Source organism: Camelus bactrianus, chromosome 24 (assembly GCF_048773025.1).
Source record: "Camelus bactrianus isolate YW-2024 breed Bactrian camel chromosome 24, ASM4877302v1, whole genome shotgun sequence".
Lineage (NCBI taxonomy): Eukaryota > Metazoa > Chordata > Mammalia > Artiodactyla > Camelidae > Camelus > Camelus bactrianus.
The window spans coordinates 19,899,193-19,918,966 of NC_133562.1; the positions used below are offsets into that span (position 1 = coordinate 19,899,193).

The 19,774-nt window shown below is 39.5% G+C and overlaps 1 long non-coding RNA gene across 1 annotated transcript; it reads left to right on the forward strand.

Moving 5' to 3' along the window:
• The first annotated feature begins 3,110 nt into the window (after window positions 1-3,110).
• LOC123617836 (uncharacterized) lies at window positions 3,111-19,082 on the forward strand. The gene is made up of 3 exons (XR_006726087.2): window positions 3,111-3,201; window positions 16,649-16,966; window positions 17,076-19,082. It is a non-coding gene; the product is annotated as an uncharacterized LOC123617836 (long non-coding RNA).
• Window positions 19,083-19,774: the final 692 nt, after the last annotated feature.

Genomic DNA, 19,774 nt, shown 5'->3' on the forward strand with positions numbered 1-19,774 from the left:
GCTGCAGTGCACATGAGAGCACAGAGGTAAACTGGGTGTACACATAGCTGGGTTTTCCAGGGTTTGATATGGAATTGCCTTATTTCCACTCATTGCTTTCTGGCTTTTCAGGAGGAGGGTAAAAACACAATCCAAAGAGGAAAATATCTCTGATTTTGGTATATGCTGAAAGATAGCCTGTATTTATTAACAAAATTAATCAGTTCAGCTGAGTATCCTAGCCAAATCAACTTACCAATCTATACACGTAATTTCTTACTAAATTGAGAGTCAGTGGACCAAGAGTTGAAGTGTGTGTGTGTGTGTGTGTGTGTGTGTGTCCACGTGTGTCTGTGCATATGTGCAAGCATTTGTTTTTTTATGTATTCCAATAGATCCCAGTAACCTACAATTAAAAGGATTGTGTATAGAATAGTTTTCTTCAATCAGATCTATGGTCTAAATCAGTCTTTCTCAAATGGGGCCCCATTTGCATTCAGAAGAGTGTAATTCATTGTTGAGTAGACTGCCCTGCAAATGTCAGAAGTATCCTGTTTAAGATTCAGCTGAAATGGTAAACTGGAAAGACTTCATCCTTCTTCTTCTTTTTCTTCTTCTTCATCGTTGTCATCATCTTCTTTGTCTTCCTTTTCCTTCTTGTCTTCATCTTCGTCTCCTTCAACCCCTTCATCTGCTTGATCATCATCATCATCACGATCATCTCATTTAACCATTCCAAAACCCCTACAGTGTAAGCACTATTATTATCTCTACGACACAGTGCAAACTGGGGTTCTGAAAGGTAAGTCATCCAGCAAGGGCTGTGCTGGAATTTAAAATCAAGTATGCAAAGGCACCCAACCATTAAACTCAACCTGAACCTTCCTTAGTAACCCATCACTGATCTTCTTTCAGAAATGAATCTTTGTCTGGATCCATTTATATTTTTAATGAATAGCAAAAGTTGGGATAATGAGTTCCATAAGTTTATCCCCCACTGTGTTAAAAAATAGTTCTCTCCATTTATCCTAAATCCATCTTTTCCAAGCTTCAAAGGGGGCCCTTTGTTCTGGAATTTGATGAAGAAGTCCATATCAATCCTCTCTGTATTCTTTTCAATTTTATAGACTTGTAGACTTTGAGTCGATCCAGCTTTGGTTTTTACAGACTGAAGAGCGTGATTCTATGATGCCCCCCCCCCAAATATTTCTCTTCATTTGGTCATTGTTATGTTCTCTAAACTCTCTCTAAATGTCTTTGAAACAAAAGACAATTTGAACAACGCAACTGAGCCACGCACGGCCAATTCCTGAAGTGAAGCCGAGCCAAGTGAACTTGACTGAGCATCCATCTAACTTTTCCAATGATACAATACGATAGCTGATCTCACACACGAGGCTCAACTCAGGACAGCACATGGAGAATGATTTTAAATGAACAGAAATTAGCCGGTGCTCCATTCTTGCCCCCAGATTTTGAAATTGGATTTAGAAGTTGTTGATCTATTTCAAATATATCTTTTGCAAGTGCCCCATGAGAAGGACAGTGTATCACTGTTTTGTTTTGTGTTAACTATTAAACCCTCAACATGATTTTGGATTCCTAGGGCCAAAGTCCTGAGTTGTATTGCAGAATGGAGAGAACATAGTACATTAGAAGCTCCTGGCCCTGCCTGGGAGAACTGGTTGGGAGACAGCACTCCTTTGGCTCTTTTGGAAATGAGATGGTGGTGCAAAGCTATAAGTCAGACCAGCCGTGGAAGGTGTTCCAAGAGTTGGGTAAGACGCAGGAAAGGGAAGGATAAAGGCAGAGTCCACCCACAGCTGACATCACCTTTCCCTCTGAGCCAGCTGAAGGTGCAAATATTCCTTGTAGACTTGCCTCCATCTTTGCATCCGGCTATTCACCATGCTAGGCTTAAAAATGCCCATGCTTGAAGTTTTCTTAGATCAAGGACCATCCGATACCTGGATTTGTGTGAGGAAAACAGCTTGGAAAAATGACTGGGAGGTGCTTTGCCTCAATAAATGCAATTTATATGCTAAATAATCACATCGAATAGATAAAGTCTCCTTCCACTTTCTCAGTTCTATTATAACATTGGAATTTCAGAACCCAAATATAGTGAAATATATACTTTTGAGTGATGGGTAAGGAGGGGGCGCCTGAGAAACATTACAAGGGTTCTTTTCCTGACATTATAATTGCAACAACAAGCCTGTGCTGTCATAATCACCTTTTACCCTTCTCAATGGCATGGGACGCGCTATCATTTCATTAATATAATTTCATAGAGAAACTCTGGATGCTGAGGGGGGAAGTCATTTCCCCAAGGTCACTCTGTCAGTGCCGGGAGTAGAGCTAAGCAAAGACAACGAATCCTGAATTCAAAGAATACTATTTAAGCTGATGAGCTATTCCTGTGATCAATAAAACGGGGTCCCAGGCTAAACGCGGACAACCCGAGTGTCACACCAAGATAGAAGTGAGAGATACAGCGGCAGAAATATCCCGCAGCTTAGGAAAATAATGGAAGGCAACCTCAGTACATTCTGTACCTGGAAACTGTTCAATTAAGAATTCATTTCATTTCACAGTCATTTTTGAAAAATAAATCTGTATTTCTTTATACCTTTAAGCCCAGTAGTTTTATGCATTAGGTTGACGTGCATAACAAAATGTGGACTATTTTTTAAATTGCCAGATAAGAGCTAGTATGTCGTTCCTATTTATATATTGAAGTTGTAACAATCATGGGCTTTTAATTCACTTCACCTTCAAAGATCCGAATGTTTCCAGTTTGTAATATATCGCTGGATGTGTTAGGTACACTGAGTCCGTCTGATTCACAGCTTTCTAATCGGCTATTTAGAGTTTACACCAAGCAGAAAATCAATGTATTCGAAATGTAGTAGCTCTCTTGTTAACTCTAGTCCTTTGCTTAAAGAGTAATGTCAAGCTGATAATTGAAATATGGCTGAAACCGTGCATTTTAATTCAAAAGAAAAAAAAATGTTGGAAATATCCTCATTTGATCTTTCCCGACTCCAAACCCAAAGGGCAGATTTTGCTTCCCCAGCTCGACAGCTGCACTCAGGGATAGCCAGCCCTGGCAGAAGTGCCTGCCGATGGCAGGGGCTGGACTTCGCCCCTGTCTCAGGGATGATTTAGTCTTATTGAAGAGCTGTGGGGCTCCCAGAAAACCCTGTGATTTGCCTCTCTGTAAGTTCTGATTTATATTCTTTTTGTGGGTGAGGAATTTCCTGTGCTAACTTTACGAAAGTGAGTCCCCCCCCCCCCCCAGCAAGATGCTTTGTTACCTTGTTGTGTCAAGGAACACAGAGTCATTTGCTGTCAAATAATAAATGTAGTCTTGCATTCGAATTTAAACACTCAGCATTCAGAGACTTACCGTGATCTTTGAATGAGAGCTGACATGTCAGTAGCTAAGGCATGTCATTGACAAACAGCTGGGGTTAGGCAAGATTTTAACCTATAAATAAGTTTGGAGTGGGGTTACTACAATTGTGTTCCAGTATGTTTAAACTTATTTATATGAAGATCTGACTTATGCTATGAGGTCCAGTATGAATAAAGGTTGAATATTTCCCAGGCAGAACTCATACGAGAAAGAGCTTTCTAACAGTTAAAACGATCTGAAGGGTGAAATGGGATACCTTGGTGACAATACTTTCCTCGGGGTAGTGTTTTCTTTGATAAACTGGATGCTTAGGGACTGTTTTAAAGACTTGACTCAAATAGAGTGTGATGAATTGTGAGGGATAGCTGACAAATGAGATCTCTTCCAATCTTTGGACCAGGGCAGGTGGGGCGTGTGACCTCGACTCTTCCTACTGTCTTGTGTTTGTTCTGAATCTGTCTTTCTTTTCTTTCTTTCTTTTTTTTTTTTTTTTGGAAAATGTTGGTGCTTAATGTCGTGCTTTGTACACAGTAGGCACACGATAAGTGTTTATTGACCTGATGATTGGAGTACCGTGGGTGGAAAAGCCAATACCATTGACAACCAGAAAAAGGATAAAGTCCTGGAGAGGGCAATGAGCTCCTCTGTAAATCATCTTTAGGTAAACCATTGCTGCTTTTATAGTCAACAGATCTAAGCAAAATTGACTCTTGCTAGATTCTGCCCAGAATTGTGTCAGTTCCTTCAAATGTTGAATCTCAGCTCCTTCTATAATCAAACAAGAAGCTACTTAATGTGTTAAAAATATGTTGGTTGCTGAGAAGCAATGGCCAAAAAAAAAAAAAAAAAGTATCCTGTTGAATTTTCAGGAAGAAAGCCAAAGATAATAGAACATAATCATCACATATGGAATATGGTCAAATGTTGAAATGACAATTTCCACTCCTGTTCAGAAGGTCACTGGATCCCTGTCACGGGGATTAAGTGAGCAATACGCCACCTTCCTGGCTCTCTCTGCAGCTTAGTGTTTTCCAAAACCTACTTTTTAGGACAGAGAAAGGACATAACAAAGAAGCAATGTAAACCAATCAAGGAAAGGGCTTTTCTTGCAAGCCTGGTTTACAGTGGTTCTCAACAAGGGCTGATTTTGCCTTCAGGAGATATTTGTCAATATCCAGACATTGACTGTTGAGGCTGAGAGTGGGCGTGGCCCCGGCATCCTGCGCACAGAGGTCAGGAATGTGGTTTAACGTCCTAGGAGGTACAGGGCAGCTCCTTTCAACGTGAAGTCATCCAGCATAAAATGTCACGAGCTCTGAGGCTCAGCAACCCTGGATTGTGACTCTGGATAACTAAGAATGTATTTTAAATAGTGAGCAAGCAGACAAGACATGGTCTAGATCATTTGAGTCACCAAATTACCTTTTTGTTTTTCCATAAAACAAAAACAAAAACATATAATTAAATTAACTAAGTACTTTTGGCTTCTGGTACTGAATGTGTATCCTTTTCACTTCTCTTTGATGCCAAAAATAAAGTGAAACAGAAGAGAAGAAAGGGACAAGAGGTCACAGGGGAGAAGCAGACAAAGAGAAAGAGAGTGGGAAGGAGTTTATAAAGGAGGAAGGGAGAAGCAAAAGGAAAAAGGGGGAAAAATGAGGGAAAGCAGGAAGTGGAGGAGATGGGCTGACAGTATAAATCAGAATTATGCTTTTATTATAATGAGCATTATGGATAATCTTTAATTATTGGAAGAGAACTCTTAACTCTCCTTTTCTCTCACTTCTATGAATTTCTCAGTGGAGCCGATTACCACACTTGTCACAAAGAATGAGAAGAGATCTTCCCGTATTGAATGTTATGAGAGTGCGGCGCCAACATAAATTAAACATAGGGCCTCATTCGATGGAACCTCATAAGAGCAAGTCGTCCCCGTGCCCCGTGTCTGGAGTAGCAGTCTCTCTCCATCACCGTCTCTCCCTAAATCTCAGCCCTATCTGACATGCTCTTTGTTTATGTGTTGGCTTTAAAAGCAACGCTGCTTCATTGAGGATCAATTCACGTACCATACAATTAATCCATTTAAAATGTGCAATTTGATGGTTCTTTGTGTATTCACAGTATGCAAAACCATTACCAAAATCAATTTTGTAACATTTTCTGCATCTTCAGAAGAACACCTGTACCCTTCAGCTATCACCCTTATGTTTCCCCAGTCTCCCCTTTCCAGCCCTAAGCAACCACTAACCTACTTCGTCTAGATAGAATTGCCTATTTTCAACATATGTTATCTTCTGAGAATTTTACAGTTCAGTACTTAACACTTCAGTCTTCGATCCATTTTGAGTTAATTTTTGCATATGGTGTGAGGGTTTCAACTTGATTCTTTCACATGGGGCTATTTATTTAATCCAGAACCATTTGTAGACAAGACTATTTATTCCCCCATTGAACGATCTTGGTATCCCTGTTGAAAATCGGTTGACCATAGACATGGGTTTATATCTGAACTCAGTTATATTCCATTGATCTATGTGTCCATTTTTATGCTGTTCCACACTGTCTTGATTACCGTTGTTTTGTAGTAAGTTTTAAAATCAAGAAGTGTGAATTCTCCAGTCCTGTTCTTTTTCAAGAGTATTTTTGGCCATTCTGGGACCACTGCAATTCCACATGAATTTTAAAATCAGCTTGTCAATTTCTACAAAGAAGCCAGGTGGGATTTCTGATAGGAGTTACATTGAATCTGTACATTAATTTCAGGAGTATTGCTACCTTAACAACATTAAGTCTTCTGACCTATGCGTATGGGATTTTCTTGCATTTTTTACATTCTTTCAACCATGTTTTGGAGTTCTAAAGAGTGGATTATGATTGTATCAGCAGATGTGGAAAAAGCATTGACAAAGTCAAGGAGATTAAAAAAATCCAGATCACATTATACTCAATGATGAAAGTCTGAATGCTTTCTCCCTAAGATCAGGAATGTACAACTTTCTTTGTTCTCATCACATCAATTCAACATCATGCCAGAAGTTCTAGCTATGGCAATTGCATAAGAAATATGAATAAAGTCATCCAGATTGGAAAGAAAAAAGGAAAATTCTCTGTGCTTTTCTTTCTGGATTTTTTTTTAAATCTCCTTTATCAGTTTGAGGAAGTTTCCTTCTATTTCTACTTTGTTGCATGTTCTTATTGTAAAAGTTTGTTGGACTTTGTCGATGCTTTTTCCACATCTGTTGATGCAATCATGTTAAAACATTTTTTTGGGATGTGATATATTACATTAGTGTATTTTCTGATGTTGAATCAACTCTGCATTCCTGTGATAAATTTCATGTGGACATGGTGTATAATTCTTTCACAGTGTTACTGGTCTCAGTTTGGTAATATTTCGTTAAAGACTTCGGAGTCCTTACTCTTAAGAAATATCGGACTGAAATGAAAAGTAACCTTTTAAAATTGTATAAAAATAAAAATTAATTTAAAAAAAAGAAGTCAGAAGAAAAAAGAAATATCAGACTGGAGTTTTATTTTTTTGTGATGTCTGTCTGGTTTCCTATCATGATTAAACCGGCTTCATAGAATCAATCGGGAAATGTTTTCTCTACTCTTATTTTTTGAAAGAAGTCTTGAAGAATTATTATTAATTCTTCTTAAATGTTGGGTAGAATTTATCTGCGAAGTACCTGGGTGTGGGCATTCCTCTCTGGATAGTCTAATTCATTTCTTTACATATTATTGAGCTGCCTGTTTCTTCTTGAGTCCATCTCAGGAGTTTGTGTTTTTCTAAGAATTTGTGTATTTCAACTGTGTTGTCTAATTTATTAGCATAAAATAGTGTATATCACTTTATAAATAGGACTTTTTAATTTTCTGTAAACTTAGTAGTAATATGTCCTTTTTCGTTTCCAGTTCTAGTAATTTGAATCTTTTTCTGTTTTTTCTTCAATCAATCAAGCTAAAGGTTTGTCAATTTTGTTGATCTTTTCAAAGAACCCACACTTCGTTCCATTCGTTCTTTTTTTCTGTTGTTTTTCTGTTCTGTCTTATTAATATCCATTCTAAGTGTTACTGTTTCCTTCAATCTTCTTCCTTCAGGCTCATTTTGGTTTTGTTTGTTTATTTTGTTTTATTTTGCTCTGTTTTTCAGGTCATAAGGTAGAAAGATAGGTTATTTATTTGACTCTTTCTTCTTTTTTGCTCCTGGCATTTACAGCTAGATATTTCCTTGGGTGTGCTGCTTTAGCTGGGGTTTTGTGTCTTCATTTTCATTCATTTAAAAATCTTACCTAATGCATTTTTTTTTCCTTTGACCACAAGTTGCTTAGGAATGTGTAGTTTAATTTTTCACATCTTTTTGAGTTTCCCATATTTCTTTCTGTTGTTGGTTTCTAATTGTATTCCTTTGTGGTCAGAGAACATACTTATTTCCATCCTCGAAAATATATTCAGGTCTACCCTGTGGCTCAGCACGTGGTCTAACCTGGTGGACGTGTCAGGTGCCCTTAAGGATACTCTGCTGTCGTGGGCAGTGCTCGGAGACGTCTGTGAGGTCTGGTCAGCTACCGGGTGGCTCAAACCTTCTATTTCTTTGACTTTCTGCCTACTTATCCTATCCATTATGGAAAGCCATTACTATCAAATTGTCCGTTTCTCCATTCATTTCTGCCAGTTTTTGTTTGGACGGTTTGGATTACCTTTCGTCTGTCTTCTCTGTCAGGAAAATGGTGCATTTATGCTATTCACTGCTATATTTGTAACACCTAGAACAATGTATGTCACACAATAGGTCATTATTATATAATTAACACATTAATGTTTTAGTAACTATATTGTAGGCCTTATGAACAAAGGAAGAAATAAAGGCAAATTTGAGTTCACTTTTGAAACTGACACCAATCCTTACCACAAGCTTGCACATCAGGCTTTGGCCGCCCACAGCCTCAGTGAGTTTTACTGACCATAGCAGGTGTGGAAAGCTCCACACAGCCTCTCGCTGGAGTGACCAAGACAGGAAACCCCTGGGGCGAGTTTGAGGTTGTCCCTGGATACGAGGACAATGTGGATTTCAGTGCCAACCTTGAATGATTAAGGTCATTGGAAATGCTGAGAAGAACAGTTAAGAATCAGGAGTTTGTTTTTTGAGGATAGATGATAACAAATGTTCTAAAATCAGGCATAAAGCCTCTAAATTTGCTTCATTGTACAGTATTATACCAGGAGGGGAGATTTCTTTCTGACCTCAGCTGGTGGTCAGTTTATGCCCTGATGTCCACGATTTAATGGTCTGTATCATTTTTATCATGTCACTGCCGGTGTCATTCTTACTCATATGAGTGCCTAATTCTCTTGTTGAATACTTATCCCTGCTAATTATTTCTACTGCATCTGAAGCAAGCCACTCACAGCCCAGGCTTAAGGATGGGAGTGCCTCCTCCCTGGAGCAAAACCAGAAAAATAGGAAAAAAAAAAAAAACAAAAGACATCTCAAAGTCCATGGCCAAACATACTTTTGTTTATGGTACAGAAACTCAACATAGCATTTTGGTAAAGGTCATGTAGCTTTATTAAAAGAAGATACTTTCCTTGCTTATTTTTATGTCACCTTATTTATATCATTTCAAGAGAGAGAGAAACCATCATTCGATGTCTCAGCAAACCACAATGAAGTGCGGAAAATAAGTTTGACCTAAAATACATAAATAAGTTAAAACAAAGGAAGATACCTACGTGTCACTTCTCAGGAAGGTCAACCGAGCCGTTCAAGACCCTCTCGTACACGAGCACTCTGTCAACTTCCTCTAACAGATGCAAGGAATGAAGCACTGAGGACCAGATAAAACCAGGCTCAAAGAGACAGCAACTTAAATACTGACATGCTCCCCCAGAGCACAGGTAACCCAACATTGCTCTTGGGTTTTACGAGCATGAAGTCAGGATTCCATGTTCTGCCGGCAAGTTTGTAGCAACAAGTCGCTCCACCTCTTCGGGGCTCAGAGTCTCCTCAGTTGTAAAAGTTAAAAAACATTTTGCTCCATCTCAGAGTGGGTGTGTCTGGCTTGATTATAGCCACGGGAAATGCCAGGTGAGTTAAGACATCCTTCTGGTCCTCAAGGAGATGTCGTTGAGCGGAGCAGAATTTTATCAGCATTCTCTTCTTACTCTGGATGTCAAGGAAACGTTATCATGGAATCTCAGTTTTGAAGGGGAGTTGGAACCCATCTAGTTCAAAGTTTCCACTTATGTATGAGCCTCTGTTCTGATATTCTCAGAAGTGGGTGAGGTCATCCTGAGAACCCCCTCTGAGGCAGGCGATATCCTGTCTCACTAGGCAGCTGTTTTCAATATTCCAAAACATGGCCAGTAGAACTCACTCTTTGGACTGCCATTCAGGAACGAATAAACCTAGAACATGACCTCAGTGAACTCAAGGAGTGGCAGCTGAGATCCAGGGGGAAGCAGACAGGATCACAAGCTGCAAAATGTAGTTTTTAGGGGAAAGTGAGGGAATTAACACATTTTGAGGCTTCTTGGGTGCCAGACGCTGTAATGGGTCTTTTGCTGACCACAAGACAGGGAGGCAGGTAGGAAGTGCCCATTTGATGGATAAGAAAACTGAGCCCCCGAGGTGGAGTCATTTGGCCATTGTCACGGATTGTAGGTGGCAGAGGTGAGGTTAATTCCTTGTCTTCCTGAATCTCCCAAGCACAGAACATCATGCTGCCTCCCTCTGCTGATTTTGTCCCCATCGATTTGCCTAATTTTGCAGAGTAATTTGGGGCCACTCAATTGACCTCATGGAGATTCATTTTCCTCTAGCTCAGAACTGATGAGACACCCCCTGCACAAAACTGTGATGTAGATAGTAAACCTCAAGTTTATTAGCTCTACAGCTGTTTCCACCTCAAGAGTCTGTTTCTCAAAAGAGGTCGCGTCCCATGCCCTGATGTCATTCCCATTCTGGGCAGAGATGATTTACCAGGGTTTAATAACGTGTGGCCAAGATCTAACCACAGATAACCAGCTGATGCATTGGCACGACACAAAATGAATGATGTCTATCTTTTATTTAATACCAGTGGCCAGTGTAACCATGCTTTAAGACGAAGGCTAGATAAAGGGAAATAAAAAAAGTGATAATTGCAAATTTGAGATTAGTTATCATGCAATAGTGATCTACACTCTAGCAGTTTAAACAATCTTCATGCATTATGAGGTCTGCTTCTGCGGTTTTCTTAAACCATCTGACACACCTGATCAAACGGCTTTACAAAAATAAGCTTTACTATCTAACTTAGGTAATTAAGTATGTTTATTATAATAGGAATACAATTTACTGGCGCTCTGAATGCTAGTCTGCATAATTAATAATGAAACATGTTTTAATGAACATTTATTAGCAGTATGAAATACAAATGTCTTGTAGATCAGCTACCATCTAAGAAAATTTCATTTGTTCCCTGAGATTAAAAAGCCCTGCTTTACCACTATCAGTGTTTCAGTCTTGACAGCTCAACAATCTGTTCTGCGAAACTCATTAATTTGAACTCCCACCAATATGTACACGGTGATAATTCAGATGGTGGTGGGGCTGAAGTCTGCCTTTGTACTATCAGTGAAAAAGAGTTTGCAAAATAAATTAAACGTGTAAATAAATTATATAAAGTTCTGTTTAGCCACTTAAAAGAAATTTTTTTTCAAATATCCTAGCACCGTGCATTTGCATACACATGATTAATATGCCAATTACAAATGAGTCTTACTTATTCATTCAAAGGGACTCAGTCCCTGGCTTACCAAAAAAATGGCAATAAATACTGAGCATCTACTAAATATAAGGTGATGCATTAAGAACTTACAGGGGTACAAAGAAATTTAGGAAATGAGCGATTCTCCCAAGAAGGCTGTATGCTCATCCAGTGGTTCCTAACACTCGCTCCATGTCAGAAACATCTGGGAAAAGTTTTTAAAATATTAATATACAGGCTCCTCACCTAAGAGCTGTGATTTAATGAATCTGGGTTGAGGCCCAGGCAAACATTAGAAAGTGATTATTTGGAGTTAAAGCATTATAGTTCTTCAAATAGAGTCTTTTAAAATGCAAAACCTCCAGTGAATATCAATGCATCGTGTTGTCCTCAGCCTTCTCGTCTTCCTGAACAGCATTGTCAAGACTGCTTTCTCCTAGTTTCCTGGTTTTGGGGGCTGGCAGGGACCTCTAGGTGTGACCTCTATACTGTCCTCAAGGTGAGCATATACTCTTGGTGGCCCAGGGCAGTCCTGGTTTATACCTATCAGTCTGCCATGGTTATTAGTGGTGCAGACTCCATGCATCCTCAAAAGTGTCTTGGTTTGGACATTAAATTATATGTTACCCAGACTCTCCTATTAATCCCTAAGCTCCTCTTAATCACCTCTAGGGCCCTCCTCTTCCTCTCCATCCTCACAAACCCTTTTCTAACCCAGTACCATTTCATTTCTTGCATCCAAGCTCATCACTTCCCAGTGACTCACCATGGAACCCTTTCCTTGCAACTGGTCAAGCCGTCACCACTGCCATCAAAATGAACCTCCCACTACTTTACATGACAAGCTGGGTCCCCCATGATTTGTTCTCTGCCCATTTTCAGACCCCTATCTCTAGCTCCTCTGTCTCTGGGTCTCCACATAGTGAATACATGCCTCCATTGGAGATAAATTCAAAATACTAACCTAACACAAAGGAATGAGCTGCAGTAACCGGTCTGCTTCCTTGGACCTGACTGGTCTGACAGTGCGTGAAGTCCTCAACATTCTGCAGTGACCTTGAATGAATAAGTCGCCCAATATCCACGTTTAACTAACACAACCTGAAACGTTACTGTGTGTTTTACAGAAACTATACCGTGGCTCATTGTTCACCGCAATGCGGCGGGAGTACGTTCATCACAGACTGTTTTGAAGATGATTTGTTCTATAGATATGATGGTAGTTGTTATAAATATTGCGAGGAAATATCAGTTATTTCTAGTTCCCCTAAGGTCCTAAGTAAAATAGGGGTAATAAGATAAAAGATACACCTGTTTACATGCATCCACAAGTCATCGCTCTTATTCCAGATTATACGCCAATTACTGATACTGAGATATGTCTTTCAAGCAATACATTTAAACTTTCATTCTGACTGATGGCCTGTCCTAAGATTTGTCCAAAATATCTTCATTGGAATAGTTATAAGGAGACTAATTCTGTTAAAACCAGAACTAATCTTAGCTTCAAGTCAAGAAATTCCAAGCTCAAAACTCGAGGTCTGTTGAGGAAATTAAAATTCAATTGACTTTATTTGATGGGTATTGTCAGAAGCCTTGTTCATTCAGGTTTACTGTGCCGACTTAAAGTCACGTTTTAAGTGAAGAGTGACTTCTGAAAGATAAAAAGCAAATAAAAGTAAGTTTATGTTAATTACTTAAATTTAGTAAGAATTTGTATATTACTTTCATAAAAGGTGTTTGTGGCTGTGAGTAACTGTGTGTGTGTGTGTGAGAGAGAGAGAGAGAGAGAGAGAGAAAGGCATTCAGAAATAATGAAAATCTGGTTTTCAAATACAATGTTCCTTTTTTTTTTTTTTTTTTTTCTCATCATGACTCCGGGTTTATTAGTTCCTTAGGTAACATTGTATTTCAAATACATTGTCTTTCAAATACAAAAAATACAAAAAAAAAAAAATTGTATTTCAAATGCAAGGTACCTTAGGTAACATTGTAGACTGCAAAATTTATAAGCCAAAGTAGTTTCATAAAGTCCATTGTGGTTCTTTGAAAGTTTACTTATTTAATTATTATAAGGATAATATCTGAAACCTTCGATAATCACTCATCTTTGAAGCACCGATTTTGCTAGGAGACTGTGTAGGCCTCTAACAGGAAATCTGAAATTTAGCAAGGAATAGAAAAAGTAGTGAGTTAATAATTATTGTACTTGGAAAAAAACAAAAGCTGATGGTTGAGTTAACTGTGCATGTCTAAGAGGAGAAAAAAGTAGGTGACTTCGTTGTGAACACAGACTACAGTGAGATAGAATCTCCAGTTTCTCTCTATGATCTGGACCCCAAATACACAGATCCTCATAAAATTTGAAATTAAACACTTGGTCTAGGTCTTGAGGAAATTGGCAGGAGGCGGCTCGTTTTTGCAACAATCATCTTGAGGGCACGTGTTTCCCCATCTTCATACTGCGAGATAAATTTACTTTCTTGGCTGAGGAGGATCAGAACGCATTGATAATGAGACAGGAGATAAAAGTTATGAACCCAAAGCAGGTAAACACACCCTGAACTGAAGAAGCAAATTTTGTACCAAGTTTATGAACTCCTCTGAAATGTGATTTCAGGGACACTGAGACTCTCTCTCGTAAACTCCTCTCCTCTTCTCGAGGCCTGAGCATCCCCTCCTTTAACATGTGGGCTCCCCAGGACAGACGTGCTGCTTGATCTTTTATCAGCCCCAGAAAATTGAGTGTAAATAAAGAAATGGGGGGAAATACGGCAAAGGGAGGGAATGGGCTGGAGAGAGTAAAATGTCACACAACTACTGAAACAGGAAAGAGCTGTGAGTTAAAAAAGGACACACCTTGGTGACTGGAATGGAACGACAACTTTGCCAACTTCAGAATTGTGATGTGTTGATAAACTAGTTGAGGGCTAATGCCCGTGACCAGAGGCTTGGTTTAAAATACATAAATATCGTACTTCAAATTCTAACAGATTGCTAAGCATAATAAACTGGGGGAACTACCATTTTGCCCTACATTTGACCTTAGAAATAGCAAACCTTCCTTGGCTTATTGCTGTCTGGACAGATGACATTGTGACCGTGCTGTAGGAGGCAGGTACCATCTATTTCCTGAACCAATTCCTCCCTCCACTCAAACCAACCATGCACCCAAGGACTTTGAAACAAGCCACAGTTTAGCTTTCATGGATGGACAGTTCCATTTCTAGTGAAAAGGGAATGTGGAAGCCCAAAAGGTTGACATCCTTCCAAATGTAAGACTTCGGAATTTTCCAAGAATCTGTCCCATCAACAGGACATTGACTTAGGGAATCTGGCCCTTCTCTACCTCCAGTTAACAACTGTAGAGGATTAACTCCAAGCCTGCCTAGATAATTCTCTACCTTGAGGTACAGTCCAAAATTAAAATCTCTTGAGTTAAACAACGTAAGCTGTGGACCACACAGCCATAGATAGAGTGTCTATTGAATGTTCATAATGAAATTGTCTCCATATGACTTTGTCCATAACCAGCCCTTTTGTTTTGTGGGTTTATAAAAAGCTTTTGAGGGATTGGACACATATTTTAAAGCTAGCAAACTGCCGATCCGTTAGCGCAGAAATTACCTGCAGCAGAGCCAGACGTGCAATCATCGGGAGTAATACTGCAGGAAGCAATTTAAGTTAACAGAAAGATAACCAGCCCACGTTACATTTTCAGATTACAGATGGAGACAGAAAGCACCAAGAAACCATGGTCTTGGGCCAATCACCAACTCTAGAGTGAGAACAAGGAGCCTTTCTCTCCCCAGATCCAAGATACCTCAGCCATGTCCTTTTAGCCACATATCCTGTGCCCTGTGCAGGCAGCTCTATTGGTTAATTTCCTGGCAATTCCTTCACTGATGATCTGTTGAAATGTAACTTAAATCCCTCTCGAAAAGGCAAATACCCTTTGCCCTCAATCCCCTCCCCTGAACTTCCATAGCAGATTTGCCTCTAACTGTCTGGATACCACGTTTCTCAATTCCTCTGCCCAGAAGAATGGAGTCAGAGGCTGCCTTGGTATGTTTGCAAACTGAGTAATGGCAGGTAAATTTTATTACTCTTGCGCAAAAGCCCGCGGAAGAATGCAAGGGATAGACTCCTGCCTCCTGGAGCAGTTGCTCCACAAATTTAATATAATTTTCTTTTAGGTATTTACTAACATCACACCTTCCACCGATCAATTGACGGTAACTCTGCCACAACGTTCCACAGGTAGTTTTGTACTGTTATGATTCAAAAGGTGCGAACAGGGCCGGATTTAAGGTACAACTAGGCAATCAATCCAAATTCACACCCACTTTCCAAATGATCTCAGACCCAGGAGTTCCTTCTATTCTTAGATATTTTTCACTGTGGTTCTGAAATTGCTCTTGTGAATACAACACCTGGATCTGTTATCAGCTTGTAATTAACATCCATAATATCCTCTTCAGAATCCCCAGAGTTGGCTTCTATACATATCTCCTGGGCCAGAATTTTACTCCATGTCAGGCTCAGATCAGTAAGGTCAGCTTCACTGGTCCAGCCTCCCTTAGAGATAAGGATTGTCATTTCCTCTAAGCAAGGGAGAAGGGAGAGGCAGGTGCAAGGTGGGCATGCCCTGGTACCTGTCATAGACACTTGGATGCCCATTGAGATATGCTTTGGTTTGGTTTTGACACTACAAGGATGTCAGGCAGACCTTCATATTATCAGGTAGAGCACAGAATTAATAACCCTGTGAAGCCATTAAATGTCTACCCTAACTCTACATTCCCTCCCACCCATACCCCAACTTAAGAGGGAGCTAAAGTCAGGATTTTTCTCAAAAGAAAAACTTTGTGTGAGGCCAAGGTAAGTAAGAATTCTGATTCTGCAGAAAATGGGAACTTCAAAGTCATTTCGTCTATCCACAGCCTCTATCAATTCAATCATATTTCAGATCCAAATAAATTCAGTCATGTAAGGAAAGAGTCGCAGATCCAGTCAGTAAGTTATCACTCAGCTAGTTAGCAGTTCTCGGGTCCTCTGCTTTTCCTGAGAGCCTTTGCAGGAGACCAGCTGTCTGTTTCTTTGCTGTAAACTAGTCAGTTTAAAAGCAGTCCTAGGAATGGGACCTGTTCAAGAAAGAATGGATTTTATGCCCTGCTTATTGCCTTCCAAATGCCAGGAGCTTTTCAGAGTAATAGCAACTGGTGTAAAAAGAGAATTTGAAATAAAAGAAGCTTTTATTGCCCCAGAAAGAGGCTGCCCATAAACTTTCCACCTGCCTTAACCACTGGGGAATGTGTGTGTGTGTGTGTGTGTGTGTGTGTGTGTGTGTGTGTGTGTACATATACCAACGATTTCTGGCCAATGAGAATTTACCTTTCCTATTAGCCTCATATCCCCCGGAAAAACATACATGGTAAAAACAGAGCAGGAAAGCAGGATCAAACTTCTTTAACTGCAGTTGTCAAATGTATTCCAGCCGAACGCTTCCTGCACTCTGTCATCAAGAGGACATTTTACCGCCGGTACTGACGCCTTCCCTGGTGCAAAACCTTTCATCTCGGAATATCAAAGATTTTTGCAAGCACTAATTCATTAATTAAGCCTCTTGATGACTGTTCAGAGAAAGAGAGAAGAAAAATGTATTTCAAAAAGAAAGAGGCTTAAAATTCGGGTGGTTTGGGTGGCGGCTTCCGTGAACAAAGACTGACATTTCACGCGTGTCATTGTGACTCCCCCACAAATCCGTCACTGAATCCAGAACAGACCTTGCTATGAGGATGCAAGTGTTTTTCAGGTAAATGTTGCAGAGATGTGTCTTTCATTTCTAATGAACCTTCTTCGTGGCACTCGGTCACATCATTTTTCTCTAATTCTGTTGTTCCTTTGTTCTGCTTTGCTAATAGAATGTGAAACCTGGTGAATTTGCTGAGATTTATCGGTTCACTTTGGAGTTGCTGTGGAAGACTGTGGTGCTAAAACCCTACCCCTGGGGAGAGGGAAGCCTGCCTTGGATTTGAGCCAGGTTTTCAAGAAACTGCCTTCAAATGCAAAGCCAAGAAAAATGGTCGACTCTTTTGGTCTTAATTAGTTGAAATGCTGAAACTCAAAATCAGTCAACATAAAACATTATCGCCCCAGGTCCAAATAAAAATAAAAGAGACTGGAAAATATTTCCACTCTTTCCACCACCCAACACGTGTACTGTAAGTAAAGTTACAGCCAATCCAGGACCAGGATGTTGCTGCTTTGAAACAAAGGATTAGGAAGTGGTGTATGGAAAATGCTAGGAATGTGTGCCCAGAATCACACCATCATTTTCCTACCCAGAATCACATATACAAGACTCATCATTATACTTTCTGCATCCATCCAAATGCATCTGTGGGTTACCAGAATAATCACTGGTAATGTCAAAAAGAATCTAATTAATTGGCCATGAACACCCCAGTTTGTAAACCCACACTTTGAATGACTATGACTAAGCCAGTACAGGCACCGTGCTGGGATCACATCTGATTCTTTCAAGGTTCTTAGAAATTAATATGTATGTCTACAAAACACACACTAGGGTTTAATTATGTCTATTAATCAATTCATTTTTAAACTTTCTCCCCTTCTCTGTCTTTCAACTCTTGACCATGTAGCTGAGTGGTGAAATGTGGAGTAATACAACAAGAATGAAAATTTTGACTTCACCCCATAAGTCCTGTGTAACGTTGGGGGAATTCACTTAACTTGTCTAAGATTCACTTTCCTAACCTACAAAATGGAAGCAATCCCAGTAATGACTTTGTGAATAAATGTTATACACATGGACACCCAGAGACTCCCATTTGGGTCTATCTTCGCGCTTCTTGGAGCAGATCACACCCCAGATTAGGTAAAGACTTGGAGCCCTCATTAAAGAGAGGATGATGCCTAGAGCCCACCCAGAAATACATTATGCAAAGCACATTCCTACATCGAAACATGTTAAAAGGAATAAATGTACCAAGGGACAAAATCTAAACAAGGCTCAACAAACAACGTTGCATTTTTGAAAATGAGTAGAGTAGACAATCCAGAAACAATGCGTAGAGCCACTCTGTGTCCCTGTGTGATGCCTTTGCAGTCAAACTCTGAAGCTGAAGACTAAATTATCCCAAAAGGAAGGGAGGTCTCAGAAATCTATGCCGATACCCCTTCAAGGTGAAGAGCCAAATTTAGTGTTCTCCTAACCACAGTGGTAGACAAATCTTGGTAATTTTTGTTACCATTTATCAGGCGTACATTGAGTGGTTTTTGTGTGCTTGATTCTGTAATAGAGTGTGTTTAGAAAAATCCAAAATATAAGATCCCTTCCTTCAAACACTTCATGTTCTAGTTGGGTTGCCAGAGTATGTATTTGTGAAAAGCTCCATTATAATATAGAACTTCGTGTGATTAATCTCAAAGGAATTTGACTGTTTTTGCTGTGAAAGTTTGGGGGACAGTGAGAACACTGTGGGCTCGCCTGATCAAAAAATCTGACATGATGGAAACACATGAGCTTTAAAAGTCCAGTAAAGACTGGAAGACAGAGAATCTGGAAGGGACATTTTAGGTGTATAAACAAGAGTAAATCACATAAACACAATGAAGGAACCAAATGGCCGATGAATGTAAGGTGTGGAAAAATGAGAGGAAGTTCTGTGAGGCAGGATGGAAAAGCAAAACACATTTTGGTTCCTTTAGACTTTAAGTCAAGTAAAAATCACCATATTCCAGCAAAGAGATTTGCAAAATTTACATGAGATAATTGGGAAAATAATAAAAGACAGTCTGACTGCAAGATAATATGAGCCAGTGATGAGCTATGTGGTTATTTAAAGACTAAAAAAAATTTGAGTCACATTAATAGAATTACAGTGCCTTGAAAGCAGAAGAGAAACAGACCGTGGTCAAAGAAGTACACTTAATTCTAGGTACCACATTTTAGTTACAAACTAAACTCATCAAAAGTGAATCCAGGCAAGACGTTGGACTAGAAACGAGTTTAATAAGTAAGCAACTAGGAACTCTGCCTTTTTTTGGGGGAGGGCGGGTGAGGGACAGGCAGGGGGAATAATTAGGTTTATTTATTTCTTTATACATTTATTTATTTTGATGAAGATACTGGGGATTGAATCCAGGACTTCACGAGTGTTAGGCACGTGTTTTACCATGGAGCTAAATGCTTCCCCCAAAACTCTGTCTTACGTGGAATGATTGATGCATACTTGAAAAAAGGTGTCTCAGAATATTTTGAGGGTGCATGTGGAAGAGGAATATATATATTGGGAGTAGTCTCAAGGAGAGTAGAAGGAATCTATTAGAATCTCAGTACAGAAGAATTTCTACTACACAGAGCTACATAAAATGTCGTGACAATGGTGACTTCACTGGAAATACTCTAGCTGAACTTAATGACCATATTTATCTGTGTCACACAAGGACTTCACACTAGCTGGGGAATTGCACTGAATGAACCCAAAGGTTTTTTTTTTTTTCCTGACAATATGATTTTATTAATATTTTAATTCCATTCATCAAGCTATGCTCAGACAAATGCTATGCCTCTGTACAATTGCAGTCAGATGCTAAA